The 9,371-nt window shown below is 38.3% G+C and overlaps 1 pseudogene; it reads left to right on the forward strand.

The window, feature by feature from the left end:
* The first annotated feature begins 771 nt into the window (after positions 1–771).
* Positions 772–1,350, forward strand: LOC114631539 (annotated as a pseudogene).
* Positions 1,351–9,371: the final 8,021 nt, after the last annotated feature.

Consider the following 9,371-nt stretch of genomic DNA (forward strand, 5'->3'; position numbering starts at 1 on the left):
CTTGTCAAGAGAAAGAACATAGACCAGTGCCTTTATAATTTTGATTTTATTCAAGGAAATTGTTAGAAAGCTCAGTATTTGGAAATAGAATCTGAATCAGTGTTTAATTTTAGCTTCAGCTCAGTCTATTGACAAAGGCATATCATGGGAGGTTGGCAATATTTTTAAAAATCATGATGATGGTTGTATAGCTATATATATTTACTAAATTATTGAATGTATGCTTAAAATGGACTGACTTATAGCAATCAACATTGCTTCATTAAAACTTATAAATAAATAGGAATTGTTTGAGTTTAGGCTGTAGTTAAAGCAAGAAGTGTAAATTGGCAGAGAGAATATTACCTATATAATCTATATATGTATTTTAGGTAGCAAGAGTCATAAATTCTAGCATGTTTCTTTATTCTAGACTAATATTGCAGAAGCAAAAAAATAGAACATAGTAACCAAAGTTGTAGAAAAGACATACCCCAACATCTACTTCAAAATGTACTTGGCTCTGTGGCTATAAGCTGACTATAAATGCACTGGCAATCAGGAACTTACATGAAAGAGATCCAGTATTAATTGAAAACAGCTGAGTGAAACTTTAGGTGTTACTATGCATGGATCAGGATTAGAGTTGTGGCAGACAGTCTCACTTACTTGAAATAGCAAAAATAAATTCTTCATATGAACATCATAAAAAGAATTGCAAACACCATACACAAGAATTACAACCCCAATTAGAAACCAACAAATCGCTTTTTTGCCCCATCTACTGCGAGAATGAAGACCATTCTCAGCAATCAGAGTGTCGACATTCCAGAAAATATCGATGTCACTCTGAAGGGGCGCACAGTCATTGTGAAGGGCCCCAGGGGAACTCTGTGGAGGGACTTCAATCACATCAATGTAGAGCTGAGTCTTCTTGGAAAGAAAAAGAAAAGGCTCCGGGTTGACAAGTGGTGGGGTAACAGAAAGGAGCTGGCCACTGTCAGAACCATCTGCAGTCATGTTCATAACACGATCAAGAGTGTTACACTGGCTTCCGTTACAAGATGAGGTCTGTGTGTGCTCACTTCCCCATCAATGTCATTATTCAGGAAAATGGGTCTTTGGTTGAAATCCGAAATTTCTTGGGTGAAAAATACATCCACAGGGCTCAGATGAGGACAGGTGTTGCTTGTTCTGTCTCTCAAGCCCAGAAGGATGAATTAATCCTTGCAGGAAATGATATTGAACTTGTTTCAAATTCAGCGGCTCTGATTCAGCAAGCTACAACAGTTAAAAACAGATATAAAAAAAAAGTTTTTGGATGGCAACTATGTGTTTGATAAGGGAACTGTGCAGCAGGCTGACGAATGAGGCCTCAGATTTCTAGCTCCAGAAACAAGATCCTGATCACAAGTACAATTTGTGCTCTTTGAAGACAATAAAGTACTTATATATTGAAAAAAAAAAAGAAACCAAAAAATCTATTCAAAAACCCGCTTTCAAAAAAAATTCAGTTGGTCAGAAATAAAAGGACACACACAGATATTTTCTCTGTGGGAGACAGAAACTCTAAAACTCTTACTATAGTTAAAGAATTGACAAATTTAATTAATTAAGAATTAGAATCATAACTCACAAATATAGTTCTTATCATGAAAATGTTGTAACTGGCAAAATCTTAACAGAAGCACAAAAAAATTCTCACACTCAGAGAACCTGTTTGGGTAAGTTTAATACTAATGTTTTTAATCTCAGGACTTAGATTTGCATTCACCAGTAAAAGTGCTAAAAGTCTCAATAAGTGAACAGCTCTACATAAACTTGTCCAATCTAGAAAATGAACATAGGCTATGCCTGGTAATGTAAGTCTACAATCTTAACTATATAGAGGGTTGATGAGACCTTGTTAAAATAAAATAAAATAACATAAAATAAAATAAAATAAAACTGAAATATAAGAGCTGAGGATCTACAATGTTATTAATGACTAAAGTCCTATGCTGAGTCCACCATGCTGAAAAACATGTATGTGCTTCAGAGTTCCACTTCTATCTACTGAGAAATGTTAGAATCATTTCAGTAAAAACAGATAGGAAATGATTCCGTCTTGCCCATCAATTCTGTATGCACCACTATGTGGAAGGTTGGAAGGTTTGTGTTTTATGTGCCCTATTCTTCTTTTTTATATATTAATATAAAAGGCAATAAAATGCCACGGCAATGCTTGAACTGTTATGTAGCATCTTCTAGGGAGCATATGGGATAATGAACACTGTAAGCACTGAGGTTCCCAAAGCACAAGACTGGGGACCTTCTGTGTTTCATTGGCCCTGAGTGAGAAATTCCTACATGCCAGGGTCTCCCTCATTCCTGCCCCCTGAATGGTTTAGGATATGACTGAATATTGTACAATTTTACTTTTTAAAGTGAAGCTACAAGCGCTTTACAGAGTGCTAGATGATTTACTGAAGACAATTTTTTTTTGTATGTGTGAGAGTCAATCAGAGGCACAAAAAAGCTGACACAAACAAATGTGGGAGTTGCAAACTGTACCCAGAAGATATTTCATATCTCTAGGGATTCTTCATAAGCTAGAACCCCTGAACAAAAATATGTAAGGCAGGCAAAATTGAAAATGAAACAAAAGACCAAAGCCACAGGGACTCTCAAAAATGCATGTTATGAAGTGCATAACAAAACATTCATAATAAAAAAATGCTTCAAAGCTTTGCAGCTGATTCTTGTATAAATTCCACTTTTAAGCCCATGTCTGCAAGTAACTAAAATGACAAGCATTCTGACATATTTTGAAAATGTAGACAACTGTGCAAATTTAACTTATGCATAAAGAGACGGATATGAAATGGCCATGGTTTTGCTTTCCTGGAAGTAGAGTATAGAGTGGGTAAGAGGTTAAGAGAATAAAGTTAACATGACAACAGCCCTGGGAAGGGAAAAATGGACTAAGAAATCGCTAGTACCAAATCAGTTCTCTGTAAATCTTCTAGATGTGAGCGTCTCTTTTGAGACAGTTAAAGTCCTAGGTCATCAGACATAACAAAGCTTCCTTGCCAATTCCAGTCATGTTTATTTTATAATTCCTGCCTTGCCTCCTGTGCCTCACTCCTCAAACCTAAAGAAATTTTAAATAAACTTTAGCTTATTTGTTGTGAGACTTCAACTGTATGTAAACATGTCTGAATTGGTTCTAAGTCTCCAGAAAAAAATGTGCATGGCTCTTGTGTAGTAAATATATCCCACTTTTAGATAAATAAGTGAATTGTATGTTTCTGGCTAAATTTTAACTTAATAGTAAGTGTGGATCATATAAAAGTAACTTCATTCTCTATCACTAAATTAAAGCTCTTTACTAAATAGAACATGGAAAGAAAATCTTTGTGTCTCATTAGTGTTTGTGTGTGTGTACATGTATATCTATGTGCCCTATGTATGAAGGCCAGAGGTGAAACTTGGGTATCATCCCAAGGAAGCCTGAGGAATTGTTGTCTGTAGGCTTAAATTTTTTAACCCTATTTTTAAATGTATTAACTTCCCTTCTAGCCTACCATTCACCAGAATTAGTGGAAAAGAAAAATTATTAGGATAAAGGGCAGTGGACCTGTTTAGAAATTGAGGTTTTGGAGTAAATCTTGTGTTGTTAGGAAATCAGTAATTTATTACACAGGAATTAGCACCAGCAGATTGATCTATTTGTAAACTATTTGTGAATATATCAGTAGTCTAATTCGGTAGTGTTGGGATAATTAACACAAATCTGTAGTGGTGGCACAACCTAGCAGAGACAGCTAGGCCACAGACAAATTGGCATGAGTCAGTAGGAGGGGCCAGGAGCACCAGGAGCACCAGGAGAAATTTTTTTGTCTTATCTCTCAACAAACTGAAAATCAGTGAAGATTCCAGGTCAAGAGTCATCCTAAAGCTAGCTATGTAAGCAAGCCAAGCCTGTCACTGTCTGCTGAGTCTTATTTATACTTTCTCTAACCATCATGTGTTCTCCACAGGTCTTGTGAGTCTGTCGTAGCCAAACTCTATGTGAGTTTTCATCAGCTGACATCACTCTGTCAACAGGCTTGAGTCTTCACAAGCAGCAAGAAGCTGCAGGTACCATACAAGAAGATTTTCTGATGTGTTTCTATGGAGGCACGACAAATGAAGCTCAACAACACAATGTCAGGCAAACCAATATGTGTGTCCTTAGTGAAGAATCCTACATCACATGTTCTTTGACATGTTTGCTTTAGCAAAACATTTTACCTGTGTTTGCTTTAGCAAAACATTCTTTCATTTGTATCTGCTGTAGGAAAACACTCCTTTATGTGTTTGCCCTGCAAAACACCAACCAACAACTGACTTTCCAAAGAAATCAGAAGTTTCCATTTCAGTTCTCCACCTTTTTTGAGACATTATCACTCACTGAACTTCAACTTCAGAAATTATTTTTGGCTAGCTGGACAGTGAACTCTAAGCATCCTGTCTCTGCTACCCCAACCACTGTGATTATCATTCATATCAACCGACTGAGGTTCTGGCACGGAATTTGGAAATCAAACTCTAGTCTCTCTGCTTGAGAAGCTCGTACTTCACTGATGGAGCTATTTCTCAAGCCCTTGTGTCCTAAATATTTACTCTGGTTCTTTAGTTGAAACCATGAATGTAAGAAAGCTGGGGTTACCTTTTGTCTTACTCAGAGTTTCTATTGCTGCTATGAAGCAGCACGGCCAAAGTAATTCGGATCAGGAAAGGATTTGTTTCAGCTTACACTTTGGGTGATAGCCCACCACTGGGGAAAGTCAGAGCTGGGACCTGGAGGGAAGAGCTGATGCAGAAGACATGGAGGGTTGCTGCTTTCTTTTTGCTTCCCATTGCTTGCTCAGTCTGCTTCTTATAGACCCAGGACCACTAGTTCTCTGATGGCCCCACTCACAATGGTCTGGGCCTTTCCCCATCAAGCACTAATTAAGAAAACGCCTGAAGACAGGGCATCAAATGAGGGAGGGGGGTTGCCATCCCACAGTCAAAACCCTGACACATAATTGTTCTTGTTTGAAAGAACTGCAGGGATGGAAGTAGAGAATAGCCTGAGGAAAATAAGGTCCAGGGACAGGCCCAAATTGGGATCCAGCTCAAAGGGAGCTCCCAAGGCCTGACACTATTACTGAGGCTATGGAGTGCTCACAAAAGGGACCTATCATGAGTGCCCTCCAGAAGACTCGACAAGCAGCTGAGTCAGATGCAGATATTTGCATCCAACCAATGGACAGAAGCTGCTGATCCCTGATTGAATAGGGAGAGGCTGGAAGAAGCTGAGGAGAAGGGCAGCCCTGTAGGAGGACCAGCATTCTCAATTAATCTAAGGTCAGGTGAGCTGAGGGGTGAGGGGTGGAAACAGCTTAGTGGAGACTTGGAGACAGGGGTGGGAATGGATGTGGGTTGGAGGTATGGGATGTGGAACAGTTGGAGGGTGAAAGGGGGGCAATAAAATTTGGAGTGTAAAAATAAAATTAAATAGATAGATAGATAGATAGATAGATAAATAAATAAATAAATAAATAAATAAATAAATAAATAGAAAAAGAAAATGCCCTATAGGCTTGCTTACAGCCCAGATTTATGGAGATATTTTTGTAATTGAGGCTGACTCCTCTCAGATGACTTCAGTTATGTCAAGTTGACACAAACAATTCAGCACAATTGACACCTTGTTAACACAAATGCATCACTGTTAAGCTACCTATCTTTCTCACTTATTCCCAAGATATTCCACATTAAAAGCATAATCAGCTTTAAAAGTCTCACATCCAAAAGAGCATAAAAACACACTTTGTTCACATATGTCATTTAGGCTTAGATTTTTTTCAAAACTAACTTTGATAAGGGTTCTCAAATGCTTTGACTCCCCCTTTCTAGCCCACTGTCCAAACGTAGGGGAGAAAGATCCTAAATTGGACAATGATGTATAGGTGTAGTAGTTCTTTGGGACGATTTTAATCTCCATTGACAGGACACCAGCAGTCCAGTTCAGTAGTGTCAGAATACCAACAGTCAGTTCAAAGAGTGTCAGCAAACATAAATCATCAGTAACGGCACCATCCAGCAGAAACAGCCCAGCCTCCAGAATTATCTGGAAAGCTGGGAGAAGTTCTTTTCTATGACTTACTCAACAAAGTGAAGACAAGCAAACAAGTGAGACCAACACAGCATGGATGGCTATGAAAGCACCCCATCACTCTCTGTTGGGTCCTACTTACACTCTCACCAAACTTCACATGTCCTCCCATGGATCGACTTCAGCAAAACATCATATGACATAACCAGAAATTTCAACTTCAATGTCTTAATTGCACATTATATAATATTTTGACAAAAATAAAAACATGCAAAGAGACAAGGCATAATAAAAAAAGAACTGGGACCAGAATAAAAGTTTGGGGACAGAAAAAGTGCAGAAAAGTGCAGTATATTGTGATACGAGATTGTTACATAAAACAAATTTCTTAACTACTATTCATTATGTTTCATTCAGCTATAGAGTCTAAGTTCAGATTACTAACTCCTTAAAAGATTTCAGTTTTCTCCAAAAGATTTCATGACTCCCAATTTTCTATTCTTCTGAGAGAAGTTTGGAAAAAATAAAGCAAAAATAAAGTTTTAATTACAGACTTAGAAGTGTATGTGTTTGGAATTGGTATGTCACTTTTTTGTGTATGTATTTAGACATATTTATCTGTTTAAGATAAGTACATGCATGTGGTAGGCATTCTGAAGGTACTATATAAGTTTAGAATGGGTCCAGAAATGGAAAAGGAATACACAGTATCAAATGGCTATGATGCTTCTTACTGTGTTATGTAGACCCTGTTACTGAAACCCATGAATGACAGTCATGCCTCAGAACATGTAATGGCTATGCCCTAAATGGGACAGCTATCCCACTTCCTCCAACACAGAGAAACAGATCAGAAGAAGGGGTAGGAAGGATTTAAGAGCAGAGGAAGGAGACAAAAGTCACAAAAAAAATGGATCTTCTCTATTGGACATAGCCATTTCAGTCATGGACTTGCTGTTGCTATAGTTGTTCCTACAAGACCTGCAAGGGCTGCATGAAATCTGGCCTTTCAACCTCTCATCAAGGAAGGAAGAAGGACCTGTGAAGTCCTAACCGTACTTGAACATTGGCTGGGAGTTAATGGCTGTTAATAGAGAAAACGTCATGTTTTTGATGGGGTATCCACTAGTAAGTTGTAGCCTCCTCCAACTGCAATGACAAGAAATTCCAATTAAACTTAGTGGGTCTAGCTGTACATATGGCTCAACAGTTAAGAGAGCTTGCTGGTTTTGCAGGGGACTGGAGTTCAGTTCCCACAATGTCTACTGCACAGCATACAGTCTACTATATTTGCTGCTTCCTGGCATTTGATGAGATCCTCTAGACCCCGAAGGCACCTACAAACATGCATGTGTACATAAAAATAACAAGATAAAAGTTTAAAATAAGTAAGGCACACACAAACACACACACGCACACTCTTACACACACCATGAAATAGGAAGCAGACCTATTGATAAGTAGGGTCCCAGCAGGACAGGAAGGGGGATTAAGTATGTGAATTGTCTTAAAATGACTTAAAATCATTAGAAAAGTGTTTAATACTCCCAAGCAGCAAAAAAAAAAAAAAAAATAGAAATAGCTAGCAATAAAGTCAAGAAAAGCGAGTCAATAAATGTCACATTCTACAATAGAAGTTACTTCTACAAAAAGATTGGTATATTTAAGAGATAGCTATTGTTTCTCAATGTTTTATTTTCTCATTCTTGTTCATTGGTAGGCTTGACACTTTTAAGGAAAAACATTTAATGGGCTGATATGAAGTGGGTTTTATTAGTTCAGCCCTCTGTAAGCATTCTCATGCTCCATTAGCATCCTGCATTGTGAAGAACTGCTTTCCTTAAATTGTGCATCTTTGAATATAAAATCAAGACCACAGTAAGTCATTGCCTGACTGTTGAATGATCCCTTGTAATACGTTCACTAACGAGTTAGGTGAAGTGTGTAATTAGGAAACACATTTCTATATGGCTTATTAAGTCACAAAACACAGTCATTGAAATCTGAATGATTATAAAGGGATGATAATATTTGATAGCAGTTAAAGTGCAAGTTTGAGATGTTAGGACTGATAAAATTATACTTACACTAGTAATTCTTAGTGTCAGAAATATATCAAGTAACACCTGAAATAAGCAAGTGTACTAGGTTAAGTTTAACTAAGAAATTAAAAACTATTAGAGGATCTGGTAAAATAAAGTTTTTGTCAAAATGTTATCAGACTATCTATTGTATTTATATATAATATTAGGGATGAAAATATACTTTTTGCTTTTGCTTATGCTTATTTATTTATTCAATCTATATTACAATGTCCTCTAAGCTCTCCCCCAATTCCCAACTCCCACAGGTCATCTCCCTATTCCCCACTCCCCTTCTCTTCTGAGAAAGGAGACATCCTCCTACTGGGTACCATCCTATTCTGGTATTTCAATTCTCTGCAGGACTAGGCAGATGTTGTAGTAATTATTTAAAATGGCCTCTGGTCAAGCCAACTATCTAAGCTGCAGCGGCTTTGCCTAGCTCAGTCACTATGTTTCTCAGCCAGAGGCCATGTGCACGCTGCATCTAGAACCGAAACACCAGAAACACCAGCCCTTCCACCCACAAGACACCAGCCTGGGAGATGGCTCTACCAATCTTCTATGCTGTCTCCACGAGGCTGGGCATTGCCCAGATCATTCCACCATTCATTCGAGCCCAGTAAGAGAATGAGACTCTAATGCTTAAATTATCCAAAAACTTATATATTTAGTAATGATCAATAACAAGATTCCCATACAATCAGAAGTATAACCCAATACCCAACCTAGATATACCAACTACCTTTGACTACTACAGACACGTGAATATCCGTCTCCATCTCCTCTCTCCTGTTCTCTCTCTCTTTGATCCTCCTCTTCCTTTTCCTCCTCTCCTTCTTACTCCTCCTCTTCTTCTTCCTCTCCTAACTACTCACACCTTAGCTCCTCCTACAAGCAGATCCTCTCCCATCGTAGGTAAACAAGTCATCCCAATTAGAGGAAAGAGATCCACAGACAAGCAAGAGATTCATGGACAACCACTACTCCATTTGTTGGGGTATTAGCATGAAGACCAAGCTGCACATCTGGTATGTATATGCTGGGAGGACTGGGTCCAGCCTAGGTGAGCTCTTTGGTTGGTGGTTCAGTCTCTGGAATAACCCAAGGGTTCAGGTTAGTTGTCTCTGTTGGTCTTCCTGTGGATTCACTACCATCCCTCAGTCCTCCTCCCAGCTTTTCCA

Source organism: Grammomys surdaster, unplaced genomic scaffold, assembly GCF_004785775.1.
Source record: "Grammomys surdaster isolate TR1022 unplaced genomic scaffold, NIH_TR_1.0 363, whole genome shotgun sequence".
NCBI classification, from domain to species: domain Eukaryota; kingdom Metazoa; phylum Chordata; class Mammalia; order Rodentia; family Muridae; genus Grammomys; species Grammomys surdaster.